General features: G+C 35.9%; 1 pseudogene; it reads right to left on the reverse strand.

Moving 5' to 3' along the window:
• Positions 1–1246: 1246 nt before the first annotated feature.
• On the reverse strand, positions 1247–14322 carry LOC143664337 (lamina-associated polypeptide 2, isoforms beta/gamma pseudogene; annotated as a pseudogene).
• Positions 14323–17417: the final 3095 nt, after the last annotated feature.

The following is a 17417-nucleotide window of genomic DNA, read 5'->3' on the forward strand; positions in this document are numbered from 1 at the left end:
AAACATATATCTTCAACTTTTTCCTTTTTTTAAAGTATAATTTTTATTGTAGATAATATTTTAAATAACTTACCTTCTCAGAGTGCTTTATGTTCAATAACTGTAAGTTTGAAACTCCAATAAGTTCACTTGATTCTGTTGAGATTTCATTTACTTACTACTTTATTTAACCGAGTTATACGTGAGGTAAGTTTCAGATAAACATCACAACCGTAAAGTTAATCATTTCAAGAGTACACAAAATCGAATGCCCTCTTCATATTCTGAGTTTACAACTTTATGAGTTAACTGCTGTGTATCCAAGAAAGATATATGATGTAATTTAAAAGCAAATAATTTTTACATTTAATCAAATTATATTGGGAAATAGGTTGGAAAAAAACTTTGCAAAATGTGTTTTGGTAACAAATTACAATGCAATAATGAATCCAAATGGAACATAAGAATAGTGTTTAAAGTTTCTAACTTCTAAGCAAACACACATTTAAATATCTAAAAAATATTTTGTAGCAAACTGAACAGAACAAATGTTTTGCTGTAAATAAAGAGTACACATTTCCAATTATGGTCTAATAGCCAGCTAGCAACATTTTAAAACATGTATAGTCAACTAATACTTTCCTAAAACATGCATATGTTTGTACTAAAAGATCCCTGCTAAAAATTAACTGTATTTAAATGCATCTTCTAGAAGTAGGACCTTCACGATACTAGAAATCTTTTGAAAAGTGAGTACAATAGGGCTATGACAATAACATTAATAAAAATTACAGAAGAGATTATAACTATACTTCTCTGTATAAATGCTATCAAATTTTGTTGAAGTCATGTAACCCCAAATTGCTTTTCCTCTTACTGAATTTCATTGTTTCATATGTCTCTAAAGTTTCAGCAGAGAATGAATCTTAAAATCTGTAAGAATTCAAAGTATTTAAATGTGTAGCTTCACATGTACTACCATGTTTTTCTCTTTTTGTTTTCCAAATAAACACAAACAATATGCATTTTTCTCAGAAATGAAATAATATGTCAACATAAAAAAAAAGTAAAGCCTACAAAAGTTCCAGAGCTAAAAAAGGTTATTCATGTGGCACAAAGCAACCTACCACTAGTCCAAAGTCCCAAATATTTAAATGAAGTTCATTTTCACATCTTACTTTCTGTTCAATGAAATACTACATTTATTGAGGTGGAATCACATTATTTTTAGTTCTTGAGTCAACAAGTGTACACTTGTTTATTTTTTTTATCCCATTTCAGCTCTTGTCAGTGGTTTCACTGGTGTGTTTCTACCGTTTACATCTGGGAATTCAGTAATGGGCAGGACAGGAGCTGCATGTTTGAAATTTTAGGTCACCCTACTGACTGCATTGCTTAAAGCTGTTATGGTTTCAGCTATGGAAGTGCTTTCTGAAATTATTGCACCATCTAGGACAACGTCTTGGAGTTCCCACCCTTTTCCTTGAAATTCTTCTCCATCCTTTTGTAAATTCCACAGCTGATGCCTGCAAAGGGCTGACTTTTGAAGACCCATTCATTCAGACTCAGTTATCCAGTTTGGAAATAGGTTTGTGTTCATATCTTCTTTGCTTCAGTAAAACTGGAGTCTGTGCCCTTTAATGGTTCTCCCAGAAGCTTGAGCTCCGCTTTAGGGTCTTCTTCATTGTCACTGTGTCTGGCAGAGCCATAACTCACATTGTTCGTTCTGTGTTCTGCTGAAGAAAGTGTTGGCAGAGGTGAAGATGATTTTGATTCTGTTCCTTGTTCCCTCAGTTTCAGCAGCTTTTTCTCTTATAAAAAGCTACCTGATTGTTCCTACAATGGGACCAGGATTCACTCCTTATTTCACAAGATGATCCAGAAGATCCTTATAAGTGAGCTCTGTTACCTGTAGATCTTTGTTTTCTAGTCGGGGTTTATCGCTTTTCTTTTTGGCTTCAGCAGGCAGCGGCTTCGGGCCGGGAGGGTCTGGGCGGGCGCAAGCTCCTGGGCGCTGGAGAAGTGCGGGGCCTGCTTGCTGTTGGCAGCTGCGGCAGGTGGTGGCGTGTGATAGGAAACGTGCAAGAGGAGTGTGGTCAAACCTCAGGGCATCTGACTCTTTGGGCACTGAACTCATTTTAAACTGGTATTGGTGACACATTCACAACTTTATGTCTTTGATTTTTTTTTTTTTTTTTTTTTTAACATGGACAGGCACCCGGAATTGAACCTGCGTCCTCTGGCATGGCAGGCGAGCATTCTTGCCTGCTGAGCCACCGTGGCCTACCCTGTCTTTGATTTTTTATCGTTCTTCCCCTAGATTTTCAGGTTTCTAGTGAAGAGGTTCAGTGATTTATCACTGTATAAATTACAGTCAGAGCTATGGCTCAAAGCAAATTAAGAAAAATGGAGGCAAAGCTCTTTATGATAGAAAAATAGAATATTGTTAAAGAATCTTCTAGGTCAGTGGTACTTAACCTGGGATCCAGGGATGTTTCAAAAATAATGTGGTGTTTCTGTGTTCCTATGTGCGTGTGTGTTTATGTGGCATATGCACGTTTCCAGGAAGAAAGTTCATACCTTTCATGAGATTTTCTAGTGCCTGTGGCCTCCAAAATGTTGACCATTCCACGTGTTTAAGGGGAATGTATTATTTGCAAACCTGAATTAGGTGGGTGATTTTTTTATATTAGTTTTTCACCAAGGCATTATACAAACTTGTCACTTTTAAGAGAGAATAAATAAGATAAATAGCAAATATATTCGTTCAAAAATAAGTTTGTTTTTATTAAGGGTAATGTTTTCTTAGGTAGCACCTAAAATCGGGATTGTTTTATAAATGTTATAGTGAAAAAATGTACAATGGATAAATTTGTTCTTTTTTTCTATATGAAACCTTTTTTTATTAATATACAATTTATGAAAATGTTTGCTCTATACTTTATTAGCTAAGAAGTATAGACATACTAGTTCACTGTGACCCTGTTTTAAAATATTTAAGTATTTTATATTTTTTGTGCTTACTGTATATTTGGACATATAGAACTGCATTATTATCAATCAGTTGTTCAGGATTTGGGTCATGAGGGTAAAGCAAATGAACTTCTTGGCTATTTTAGAAATGGATGAAGTGTTTGGTGATGTTACACGAGCTCACCATTTACAGTAAAAGTTGAATGATTTCATCTTAAGGGATTTTGTAGATGGTAAGAGGATAAAAAGCTCAAGAGGGTGAGGAAGACAGGATGATTTTATCAGAAGGAGGTAGTTCTGTCTCTTGCATACTCAGATTATTAGACATTTTAAAAACACTTGTCTGTCCAGAGCGTATGAGCATAGCACCTGAGTCATTTTTAATTGCCACGTTTGTGAAAGAGTCATTGTCCTCAAAGGGGACCTGGATAAAAGCCTGCACAGTTAAGGTGAGGTGCTCTGGAGTACTTTGGATTTTTATAAATTATAGAGAACTTTCTGAAATTCTGGTTAAGTACTGTGCTTGTGAAAGTTAATTTTTTTTTTAACAGTAAGAGGTCATGAAGTTTCAAACTTATCTGTCAGTTCACTTTCTAAACTCTTAGTTTTTGGTTGAATCTTATTCATCTTTTCTCTCTCTTCTTCTATCTAACATAAAAAATTATTGAAATACAAATAAAGGCTTTTATAGCATACCATAAAATGTTAGCTATTTCATCAGGTGAGAAGCTATTTTAATGAAGAGTAAACACTGTTGTTCCCTCAATGTCTTTTTGATCCCCTTTATATTTTCACTTTCAAGTAAATTACTAAATATCCATCTTAATTAAAAGTAGGGGAATCCTGTATGGGGAGAGGGTGAGAAACAACAGAATAACAAATAAGCAGAGCAAGCTGGTATGACTCAGCAAAATATTTTTCAATTCCAGAAAGCTCTGGGCAAAATAAGGAAACAGGAGACAAATACTGTACAAGAAGAGATGTGCTAAATAAGTCAGTCAAATATTTTAGGAGTTAGTATTATGACCAGTAGGACAAATATATAACTGATTTCAGCTTTAAAAGAAATCTTTATTCTTGAGGTAACCATGACATTTTTCCTAAGGGGTCTTAACATTGAAAGATAGAAAAACAGTGATAAAGATAGTAGTTATGTTCCAAAATCCATTTTAAAAATATATTAAAAAAATAAAATTTCTGAGTATTTACTTATTAGCTCAAAGACCTTGTTCAAAGCAGTGGTTCCTAAACTGAATTGCTATAACATCATTTCTCTCATCTCTCTCTTTGAATTTATTGATTAAAAATGGCTAATTTAAAATATATATATAGTTGGAGATGCTATATTTTCAGAGATATTTAATTTTAAGGTATAAAATTAAATTATTTATTAGTGAATTTATTATATTGTAAATGATAGGTAAATGCCACATCCTCAATTTGAAAGTTACTTGTTTCCCATGCACCATTCTTTTATGGAAATAAAAGCATGGAATTTATGAGGTATAGCCAATAAGTAGATGATTCCCTAAAGCACAGGTTAGAAATATTTGTGGTTACCACAAATCAATTTTTCAAATAAGTGAAGTTGCCACCAAATAGGAACAAAAAGTCTTTTAAAATTAAAAGGAAGCAGTCTATGTTGAATGAAGGAAAAGACAGAAGGATTCAGGGTCTTACTATTAAACAATAAGACATATATTTGCATGAATTAATATGCTTGATGGTGAAAGGGGGCAGGACAAATTAGTTCAAGCAGGAAAACTTGCATGTGGGTTCCTGGGAACAAAACCAGGGAATATTAATTAATTTATTTATTAAATGCTACTTTATTGAGATATAGTTATATATCCTATATAATCATCCAAATGATGCAATCAGTAGTTCACAGTATCATCATATAGCTGTGCATCCATCATCATAATTTTGAACATTTTGATTACTCCATAAACAAATAAATATAAGAATAAAAATAAAAGTAAAAAGAACACCAAAACATCCCATATTTTTTGTCTTTACTTTCTTATCATCTGTCTATACACTGGATAAAGATAGTGTCAAGTCACAGGGTTTTCACAATTACATGGTCATAATGTAAAAGCTATGTAGTTATACATTCATCTCCAAGAATCAAGACTAGTGGATTAAAGTTCAGTGGTTTCAGGCATTTCCCTCTAGCTACTCCAATACACTATAAACTGAAAAGGGATATCTGTATAATGCCTAAGAATAACCTCCAGAAAGACCTCTCAACTCCATTTGTAATCTCACAGTCTCTGAAACTTTAATTTATTTCATTTCTGTTCCCCCTTTGAGCAAGTCTTTCTCAGTACCATGATGCCAGGGCCAGGCTCATCCCCAAGAATCCTGTCCCACATTGCCAGGAAGATTTACACCCCTGGGAGTCATGTCCCACATAGTGGGAAGGGCAGTGAGTTTACCTGGAGAGTTGGCTTAAGGAGAGAGGCCACATCTGAGCAAGAAAAGAGGTTCTCTGGGGATGACTCTTAGGCATATTTATTCTTCTTTACAAGAATAAATTTCATGAGAGCAAGCCCCAAGATCAAGGGCTTGACTTATTAAATTGGGAGCCCCTAATGATTGTGAGAATATCAGGTTTTCCCCAGGTGGGGAAGTTTAATATTTCCACATTTTCCCCAGTCCCTCAAGGAGGCTTTGAAAATGCTTTTTTATTATCACCCAAATTACTCTGGGATGTATCAGGGTATCACACTAACCTGTACAAACCAGCAAGATGTCATTCCCTATTCAAATTTCCATGTAATCATGGTGATTCAATAAACTGACCATACAAGATAAATTAGATAGTGTGTTAATGGAAAATATAAATTTTGCACCAAATAAACTTCTTCCTCTGGTCTCACACATAAAGAAGTTTTAAAATACGGTCGATATCATCCTTTATGCTTCAGTCAGATTTACCTTAGTCCTAACTAGATCAGTTTCATTCATATCTTGACTTGAAGTCTAATCTCTTTTGCAGCTTTTACACACTTGCTGTATGGAATAATGCTGACTTTCATACTGCAAAACTCTAGCTCTGTTTCAGGAGTCACGCAGAGACCTGAAATTCCAGGGAATGACCAGGTGATACCCAAAAAGCTCAGCATCTTAGAATTTAGAAATTACAGTTATAATTCAGGAATTGATGTGCCTGCTGCAAGAGCTTACAGTCTAGGAACTTTTACAGTAACGCCTCCCCTGATAACCTATGCTCTCAAGTTCAGAGTTTGCACTTGTGGTTAGTCCATGTTAGTGAGACATTATAATGTCTGAGTTTTTGTTTCTGGTTTATTTCACTCAACAGACTCTCCTCAAGGTACATTCACCTAGTTACATGACTCACAGCTTCATTTCTTCTTGCAGCTACTCAGTATCCATTATTTGTATACACCACAGTTCGCCCTTCAGTTTTTTGATCGATGTGCCCTTAGGCCACCTCCATCCATTACAAATAGTGAATACTGCCACCATAAACACCAGGATGCAAATGTACATTCATGTCCCTGATGTCAGTACTACCAAGTATATAGATAATAACGTGATTGCAAGATTATATGGAAACCCTATACTTAGCCTCCTGTGGAACCACCACCCTGCCTCCAAAGGGTCTGTACCATTCTCCTTCCCTACCAACAGTGAACGGCTCATCTCTCTCTCTCCACATTTTCTCCAGGACTTGTACCTTTCTGCTTATTTTTAAACAGTTTTATTCACACACCATATACTCTATCCTAAATAAACCATCAGTGGTTCCCAATATTATCACCTAGTTATGCATATACCACAATCTATTTGAAGACATTTCTATTTCTTTTGTAAAGAAAGAAGAGGGGAAAGGTGAAAAATAAGAAATAAAATAAAAAGAAGAAACAGCACCACCAAGAATCCCATACCCCTTGGAATAGGCATTATACCCCTCTTATTGACATTTAGCTTTGGTATATTGCCTTTGTCACATTTAATGAAAGTATATAACAGTGTTCTTGTTAACTATAGATCCTAGTTTGCATTGATTATTTATTTTCTCCATATATCATTCCATTTTCAACACCTTTTACTGTTGTCATTCATTTGTGTATCCCCACGTAAAAAACATTCTTGTATTTGAACATTTAATCACTATCATTGTCCACTTTAGGCTTTGCTAAGTTATGTAGTCCCAGACTTTATCTTCTGTCTTTCCTACTGATGTCATACATGTCCTTAGCCTTCCTCTTTCAATCATACTCAGATTCGTTCAGTGTATTTACAATATCGTGCTACCATCAGACAGTAATATGCTATCCATTTCTGGATCTTTACATTCAATCCTGTTGAACAGTCTGTACTCCTTCAGTAACAAATGTCCAAGCTCTGCTGTTTGTCTATCTCCTGATAACCTGTGTTCTCAACTTTAACTTGCAAAGTTTACTTGTCAGTGTCAGTTCGTATTAGTGAGACCATACAATATTTGTCCTTTTCATTCTGGCTAACATCACTCAACATTACATTAACATTCATCCATGTTGTGGCATGCATCATGACTTTATTCTGATATATCATCTCTTATTTTTCCCTCTCTTTTCACCTTTACTGATAGTCTTCATTTCTACACTCTTCTCCAGGCCTCTCTCTCCTGTCTTTTCCTATCTGCCTGTAGTATTCCCTTTAGTATTTCATGTAAAGCAGGACTCTTGTTCACAAATTCTTTCAGTGTCTGTTTGTCTTAAATATGTTAAACTCTCCCTCATTTTTGAATGGCAGTTTTGCCAGATACGGAATTCTTGGTTGGCAGTTTTTCTCTTTAAGGATGCTAAATATATCATGCCACTGCCTTTTTGCCTCCATGGTTTCTGCTGAAAAATCTACACATAATCTTATCAGGCTGCCCTTGCAGGTGGTGGATCACTTTTCTTTTGATGCTTTCAGAATTACCTCTTTGTCTCTAACATCTGACAATCTGATGAGTAAGTGTCTTGGTGTAGGTCTGTTCAGATCTGTTCTGTTTGGGGTATACTGCACTTCTTGGATCTGTAAATTTATGTCATTCATAAGAGATGGGCCATTTTCAGTGATTATTTCCTCCATTATTCTTTCTTTCCCTTTATCTTCTGCTTCTGGGACATCTATAACATATATTCATGAACTTCATGTTGTCATTCAATTCTCTGAGACCCTGGTCATTTTTTCCCATTCTTTTTCCTATTTGTTCTTTTGTGTGTAGGATTTCAGATGTCCTGTCCTCTAGTTTCCTAATCCTTTCTGCCTTTTCAAATCTGCTATTGTAATTCTCCACTGTGTTTTCATCTGTTCTATTGTGCATTTCATTCCCATAAATTCTGCCATTCTATTTGCAAGCTTTTGAGTTCTTTATGGTTGCCCTATGTCTTCTTTTTACCCTCCATCTCTTTTGCCGTATCTTCCCTCAACTTGTTAATTTGATTTTTGAAATGATTTACCATGCTTGTTTAACATCTTTAATTAGGTGTTTCAACCCCTGTATCCCATTTGAAATGCTAGTTTGTTCCTTTGTCTGGGCCATGTCATGGTTTTTCCTAATATGACTCCTAAATTTTGCTCATGCCTACACATCTGATTTACTTGGTTAGTTTGTGGTGGAGGTCATTTTTACTCTTTTACTTAGGATTTTCTGGTGGGTTGACTTTGTTCTCTCTCTGTTCTTTGGCATTCATTTCAAACTATTGTAGACCTCTAGCATAGCTTCTGTTTAACTTATGAGAATTTTTTAGCTCTTGTTTTCTGGTTATTACCTTCCCTATATGGAAACTCTTTTTTTGAAGGGTGTCTCCCCTGATATGATTGACCCCAGTTAGATTTTCCCAGAGAAGGCAGGCCCAGTCTCTGTCAGTGTCAAGTTTCTCTGATGTTGTTATGTAGGAGGTTGTCTGACTTTCCTGTGTATCTTCTAGACTCAGTGCTTTTCCCTTTCTTGCCCAGCAGAGGCACTTGTCAGCCCACAGTGCCCCACCAGTGTGATGTGGTATGGAGCATTTAGTTTTCAGCCTGCCAGGAAAGTGGGTGAGACAGAGACTGTGGAAGGTGGGCTTAAGCCTTCTTTCTTGTGTGTGCAGGAAAGACCGCTCTGCAACTGTTTAGGCTCTGAAGGTTCTTTGGTGCTGAGGTTTGGGTATTCAAGTAGGTGAAGTAAGTGGATTTCTGAAGAGGGAGCTACATTTAAAGAAAAATGCTAAGAAACAGTCTAAGCACACATCTTGATATTGCTCTCAACTTTTAAAGGCTAGAAGATCAGAGTCAAAAGATGGTTTTTGACATTTTCTTTTGGTGTTCTAACCAAAATGTAGCTTCTTGATGGACCCTGTCAATAATGAATGTATTGACAAATAAAAGCTACGATTGATGGTGTTTTGCCAGAAATTCTCATAACTATGCTTTGAAATTTGTATCCTGTTCATCGACAGTGTTGACTTAGTTTTTTCCCAATTTAATTTTAGACTGAACTAAAATGTTTTTGTATTTTTATTTTTAAAGTTAATAAGTTTTCCATGTACTTTATTTCCCTTGCTTATTATTGTTTTTTTACAAAGCCATATAAAATTCAGCTGTTAATTCAATGGAAATTTTACAGTATTTTTAACTTTTAGTTTTGAATTGAGAAGGAGATGTTAGTGAGTTGATATTGCTCTAGTAACCAATACCAAAATCAGGTTGTTTCCTGGTAATTGGGAATCTCAACATCATGAGCTTAGTTTATTTTCTAAGATACTTTTATTGAGAAATCTTCATAGAAATGCAGTCCATATATGGTGTCAATCAATGACTCACAACATCATCACATAGTAGTACATTCGTCACAATGATCGTTTTTAGAACATTTGCACCATTCCTGAAAAAGAAATAAAAAATAAAATAAAAAAAAGCATGCACCCCATACCCCTTACTCTTTCCTCATTGACCACCAGTATTTCAATCTGTCCAATTTTTTACTCTTTATCTCCCCCATTATTCTTTTATTTTTCAGTCTCTATTTTTAACTCATCTGCTCATATGCTGGATAAAAGTATCATCAGACACAAGGTTTTCACAATATCACAGTCATATTGTAAAAGCTGTGTCTTTATACAGTCATCTTCAAGTATCAAGACTGTTGGAATGCAGCTCAGCAGTTTTGGGCATTTCGCTCTAGTCACTCCAATATACCATATAACTAAAAAGGGATATCTATATAATGCATAAGAATAACCTCCAAGATCCCTTCTTGACTCTGTTTGAAATCTGTCAGCCACTGAGACTTTACTTTGTCTCATTTCTGTCTTCCCTCCTTTGGTCAAGAAGACTTTCTAAATCCCATCATGCCAGGTCCCAGTTTATCCCTACAGTTCTGTTCCCATGTTGCCAGAGAGATTTACATCCCTGGAAATCATGTCATAAGTCATATGGGAGGACAATGAGTTCACCTGCTGAGTTGGCTTAGAGAGGGGCCACATCTGAGCAACAGAAGAGGTTCTCTGAGGCATAGTTATAAATAGGCTTAGTTTCTCCTTTGCAGAAATAAGTTTCATAGGAGCAAACCCCAAGATTGAGGACTCAGCCTATTGAATTGGTTGTCTTCACTGCAGGTGAGAATATCAAGAATTCCCCAAATGGGGAAGTTGAATATATCCTCCTTTCTCCCCTGTCCCTCAAGGGAACTTGCAAATACTTTTTATTCACTGCCCAAATTACTCTGGGATGTACCAGCAAAAGCATCCTTTGTTGTTGTTTTCTGTTGTTGTTTCTTTCCTCTTGATCAGCCCCATCTCCTCTCTGTGTTTATCTGTCTTTGGAGCAGGTATTTACCAGTCCACATTTGTTCATTAAATCTGAAGTTGGAGCTTGGATGAGCTACCTTCACTTGCTCCTAGTAGAAACTGCTCCTTTTTCCTAACAGGGAGGCACTTTTCGTGCCAGTGGGGGAGGGGTGCCAGCCTCCACAGTTGGTAGCTTTACTTACAGTTCTGTGTGCTGTGATCTTGGCCCTTCTGTGCTGTGATCTCATGTTTGATGCAACTGGACACACAGCAGGTATTCATCATCACTAATGTATCATGTGTGTACAGTCAAGGTTGTCCCCTAAAGAGTTGTTTCAAACATTTCTTGGCTATTTATTAGCTGCTATAAAGGACTAACTAAATTCCAGACCTCACTGCACTGCCATCTTCAATATTCATTAAAAGTTCTGATTTTTTAACCCAATCTGGCCCCACTGACCAAAAAAAGAGCTCTAAGTAGAGCTGACGTATCTATTTCCTTTGGCACTCTGCAAGAACAGGTGCATAAGCTAAAATGCTACACAGTCAGGCACAGAATGAGAGAGATGGCCATTCCTTCCCACCGTTTCCCCTCCCCACGCTCTTACCTATGAAGTATACTGTAGCTTAGTCAGTGTGAGAATGGAGAGAAAGCCAGCATCATTTGTCATTTTAGGGAAAGCAGTGATATGCAGTGGAAGAGTGGTATTAAACAAAGCACAATCATATTTCTAAATAACATAGGCAACTATACCTATGGATTATAAAAATTGATTCACTTTTTCAGCATGAACATAGGCCAGTGGTAGTATGTTTTGAAAACTTGGTAGTCAAAGTACTGAAGGCTGAACTTCCTACTGTCCCCATATAGAAGAAATTAATTTTGTCTTGAATAAAAATCAAACCTTTGGCACAAAGGTTCAAGTTTTCGCTGGTAAAGAGAATCACTGAAACCTCCTCCCTTTAAAATGTGATAAGATTTTCAATAAATCAGCTACTTTATTAGACTCACTGTGTCATTCACAGTGAAATAGCAAAGCCATATGTCCCCACCAATATTTCACAGTTTTATTTTGAAAAAATATCATCACTAATGTTCTGCCAGTATTGTATGATTTACTGTTCTGCAGTAAATTCTGAAATATCCATCCCCATATAAGCTTCTGTTCTTGGCACCAAAAAAAGATTTTGCTTTGGTTTTTGTTTATTCAGATCCTGTTAATGTTGTAATTTTCATATCACAGTCATGTCACTTTGCCACTAATGTCATATATCTGATAAAAGAGCACAGGGAGAGGAGTTGTGTTTTTATTAATTAAGGAGGTGTGATAAATGGATTATCTTATTTAGTAAGCAAATCCTTGACAAGCAGGTGAATGCAGATGGGCATATTAATTCTTTTTTCTTAATTCACAGTTAGCATTAACACAAGTTTTTCACATTTTCGGTAAATTTCTGAACATTTCCTGTAAATTTCTGAACATTTCCCGTAAACATGCCTTAATACTAATAAAGCTAAAAGTTATTGAATTCCTGCCATTGATTATTTTGTATACTCTATTTAGAAGACTTACTTCATTTGATACTTTCCAACTCTATGAGAGAGGTACTGTAATATTACAATCTCCATTGTACAGATGTAGAAACTGAGGTAAAGCAAGATTTCATCAACACAGGACTTCCCGACTAATAAATGCAGCATCGCCATGCACCCTGACCATTGGTTAGAGATAACTTTTCACACACTGCCCTTGAAAATGTTCACAGCTTATGTCTCCTTTTCTGATCTGATAAGCATATAAATATTTATCAAAAATATAAATGTATATAGTGTATATACCTATAGATAGCCAGCTTGCAATCTGGATTTTAACCTTATCTTATTACTTGTTCACTGAAGAAATACACATTATATTTTCTGCTTTCATCCTATAGCATAATGCTAACTTTCTCATTATGCCCTTGGCTGAGGTTTCTGAGTAATACTCCACTTAAAAATGTAAAAGAATATTATCAAGACTTATCTTGTTTTTATATGGGAAAAAATGTTATCTATTCAGTGCCATCATTCAAATAATTTCCACCTAGAAGATGAGAAGTGGAGTCTATTTCTTCCCGACAGTCCCCTTCATTTTCTCCTGGCCAATTTGCCAACTGCCTTTCTATAGAGGAAGCACATGAGAGTGATGAGTTTTAGCCCCCATGTTGCAGCTTTATTATTTTGATGTTTAGCTTCTGGCCTCTTCTTTAACACACACATACACACACACCAGAGATATTGAGTTGAAGCATTCATTTTAGGGAAAGGTGCATGAAATAGCAGAAAAGAACAGTAAGCCCTAGATAAATATTTATTTTTATGCAGAAAATTTCTTCAAGAGGAATTTCAAGAGCAAAGTTGTATTTATTTGATTGCCTACAAGGAAATATTGTACCCATTTAGGAATGACATTAGGATGTGTTTCTGCTGTCTGTTCACTGCCAAATCTTGCCTGGGGTTTGTAGGATGTTGGTGACCATCCCAGCCCAGCTCTGTTCAACTGAACCCCGCGAGGACCTGTTCCTGAAGGCTCAGCCACACCTAGTTACTGAGGTTCTTCCACATGCCACGGAAGTGGTCAGATGTACTAGGCTTTGGTAGGAACTTTTAGTTCATTGATACTTGTATTCCAGTTTGTGAGACTGAAATTCTACTTTGGCTACCCGTTTAGTACAACAGTCCCCCATCAGGAATTAAACCCACCTCAAAGCTGTCACTTCCTTAGCAGGTGCCCCAAGACCACTCATATTTACCAATCCCCTTCTTGGATGCTTTTCCCTATTTTTCCATCACTAGATGCTGCCCTACATGTCCTCCAAAATTGACCATTTGGCACTGAAGGTATGTATTTTGACTTGAGCATTAATATTTTCCAGAAATTTGTACTTTTCTTTCTACTGCATTGCACCTTCTTGAACACTGATATTGGCCTGGATCAAATTTGAGGGTACTAAATTCCAGATAGTAAACATTGTGTTTTATTCGGTCACCTTGAGGTGCCCAGTGTTAGGGAGATATGTTCTGTTATCCTCACCATCACCATGTCTCACCTTTGCCAATGGCTTTGACCACTGAGTTCCTGTGTGTGAACTGAGCCCACCTGAGAAACAATCCTAAATATGTTTCTTTTCTTCTTGAGAACCTATCAACTGTATCTCCTTTGGAATAGCCACCAATGCATCCTATTGTATTGAATATCTTTCTTCTTTTTTTGTCATATAAAGGTCAAAATGGGCAGGAAAGGAGGGAGTTGGATGACCATATTTCTGCTGATTAGGAAGCTGGGAGCTAAATTAATAAGAGTTTCATGACCATGCACTAGCATTGTAATACAGGACACTATATGTACTACTTATGGAGGTGTATAGAAAGGAGAGCTGGAATTTCAACCTGGAAGTGCACGACTAAAATGTGCCGCCCTTTATATATCATCTCATTGCTTAGCTTCCAATAATGGTGCTCAAATTAGCTGGGTTAATCTCCTCACTTACCTCTCTGAGCTTGATGGTCTTTTTGTTGAATCAGGGATGTAGACAAGATCTGTTTCTTATAGAACATGCCATATTAATTGTCAAATCATAATTCCAAATAGTAGCACCTGTAAAGCAACTTCTAAAGACTAAAAGAAGAAACCGAGGTGTCTGGCTTTGCTGGTTCTGTTTCATTGTGCTTTGGCATTTTCTACCTTGCCAATTTGCCTGTTATGTTGAATACTTTATTTAAAATTTGCAATTTGTAAGTTTTCAAATTTCCATCCAAACTTTATGAGAAATAAGTCCTACCATCCAGTTTTTACTCAAGAAAACTGTTTAAGCTGTTTTATACAGGGAAAGGGCATGTTTTCATTATTATTAGCATCAGTCAGTTTCTGATTTCTCATTTGCTTTGCTTATTACCAACATCATCTTAGAAATTTCTACAAAACATATATAAACATCCTTTTTTCTGTTAAATGCATTCTCTTATTCCTTCAACTCGTTCAGATATGGACACATGGTGACTAGAAACATTCTGAAGTAAATACTTGGACTCCTGGATTATTTTCTCTTAATATCAAAGTACCCCAACAGCTTCTTGCAGATTCAGTTGACTAATTATCACAGATTTGGTTGCAACCCAAGTCAATTTAGTACCTTACAAAAAGTGAGATGCTTCAGGCGAGATTATCAGCATGATAATAAATGAATTAGCAAGCATTAATAAACCTGGAGAACAACAGTGTTAAACGTTTTATGCATCATTTGAGTATGTGCCACTGCAGAAAATTGAATGAGCAGCTTTTGGGTTATGAATACTGGAAGCAATCTTTTTAGCATTGTTCTGCATTTCTTTTGGTGACAGGCTTATCAAAATGAACATTTTCTGATGGAGAATGCCTTGTAGGCATTCTCTTTCTTAGAGCTTCACAGCGTGTCACTACCCTCTTTTTCTCATGATGAACCATTCATCCATCAAGCATTTATTGAATGCCTCCTTTGGCCCAGGCATTGTGCACAGACTAGGAGTTACCACAGTGAAAGAGAATCCTGTTACAGGCTCTAAAAGCTCAACCAGCCCACCATTCATTCTGAGGCAAATTTTTTAGCATTTAAGGTTTATTAGATTCTTGAACCATGGATGATGGAATAATATCAATACTTTTCTTAGCAGCATACACATACTCCATAGCCACCATATGTTTAATGCTCTTAAATTCAGATATGAAGGGCGCAATTCCTGGCCTCAGAGAGGACATTCCAATGAGTTTATATATGGGTTTTCTGTTTCTACATAGTTCTAGCTTACGAAGGAGGAGCAATAGCAATTAAAAAAAACCACACACTTCGTGTGAGTTTAATGTGTGCTAGGAATTTTTTAGATTTCAAATGAGGTATAACATGATCTTTTAAAAAGAACTTTTAATATGACTGGGAAAATGCTAACAGGTTGTGTGTTCTGCTGTGTTTCAGAGATATTATATAGTAATATATGATATTTATTGAAAAGTGAGTAAGTGCTTTATATAGATTATCTTTACATGGATTATTTTATCTAATCCTTTTCATGGATTATTTGTTTCAACCTTTTGTATGTAATGTTTTATCTAATCATCTCTAAAGCCCTATGAATGAAGTCCATGCCTATCCCCATTTAAAAATAGAGAAAATCTAAACACAGATATATTAATACATTGTCATAGTCACATAGATAACACATTGTGGAGCCAGGATTTAATTTCAGGAAAAGAAAGAGATTTCCCACGAAACTGATGAAGGTTAAAATTCAGGGCCACTCACTTTTATAGGGTCCTTCCAAGGACTTATACTTAATTGTTTATTTTTAATTTTGAATTCTTTATTTTAAAAATATCCTAAAAAGTCTATAAGCAGCAGATCCCAGGCAATTGGACCTTGTACTATAACTTCAACTTCCAGTTAACACAAATATAATCCTACATAACTCTTTTGCCATTTTCTTTTCACTTCTGACCATTGAGAAAATGGACCCCCTGGAAATAAAACCAGTCTGCCCACTTCTCTGTAATCTTTTTCTCCATTTCCCATGAACTGCAATGTCAATTATATTCTCCCTCTTCCTCTTTCTCTCTCTCTCTCTCTCTCATGTACCCTCTCTCCCTCCCTCTCTTATCTCTATTTTCAGCCTGTCTCTGTCCTGAATTGGTATCCTCAGCATTCACCAATGATGGGATGTCTATGAAAGTAGGGTCAGAGACTTCCCTTTTCTGTAGTCCCCCACCTCTAATCCATTTTTCCCCACAGCACTATGGTTTATGTTTAAAAATATTTATCAGATGTTTCTCCGTTTCCTTTCCGCCCAGTCTGTTTCTTATTTATTTATTAGTTCCAGCAACACCAAGATCTTTTTGCGTCTCACCTTCTTATATGTGCTAAACCTTTTCCAGCTGAGTTTGACTGTAAAGGAGTAAGGAAATGTCAGGAAAGCTTCAGCTCTGCAGGCCAGTGTGGTAGCAGTGGAGATGTTCTGTTTTAAAGTCTAAAGTCAGTTTTGCTGTCATAGTTTAAACTGGTCTTAGAAAAATTAAGGGTGTGGAATGTCTTTCAGCACACATGTAGAGCAAATTTAAACCATTTATATACTTTATCTCTGACATATAAAACACAGGTATGGAATAACAAGACAAAACATCACCAATAAACATTGTGAATCAAAGGAAGTAATAATTATAAAATAAAGACAAAAGTAAATAAATAACAGAGGGATAAGGGTAATGGGATGTTTTGGGTGGTTTTTTAAATTTTTATTATTTTCTTTAGCTTTTTTCTTGAAGTAATGAACATATTCTAAAATTGTGGTGATGAATGAATAATTACATAATGACACTGTGAGCCATGAATTGTATACTTTGGATGGATTATTTGGCATGTGACTATATCACTATAAATTACATTACAAAAGAGCTACTAATGATAATGAACATTAGATTAATCCTATTAGAATGATAGAAAAGACAATTTACATTGACAGTAAGGTGTATGTGCTAAGGCTAAGTTATGGTTCTAAGTTTTAAGCAAATAACTATGAACTTTATCTTAATGAGATTGAAGATTATATAATTTATAGGGAATAGTGATCCCTATAATTTATAGGGAATAGTGATCTGCCAAATAAATTAGTATTTGCTAATAGTATTG

Source organism: Tamandua tetradactyla, chromosome 20 (genome assembly GCF_023851605.1).
Source record: "Tamandua tetradactyla isolate mTamTet1 chromosome 20, mTamTet1.pri, whole genome shotgun sequence".
Taxonomy (NCBI): Eukaryota; Metazoa; Chordata; class Mammalia; order Pilosa; family Myrmecophagidae; genus Tamandua; species Tamandua tetradactyla.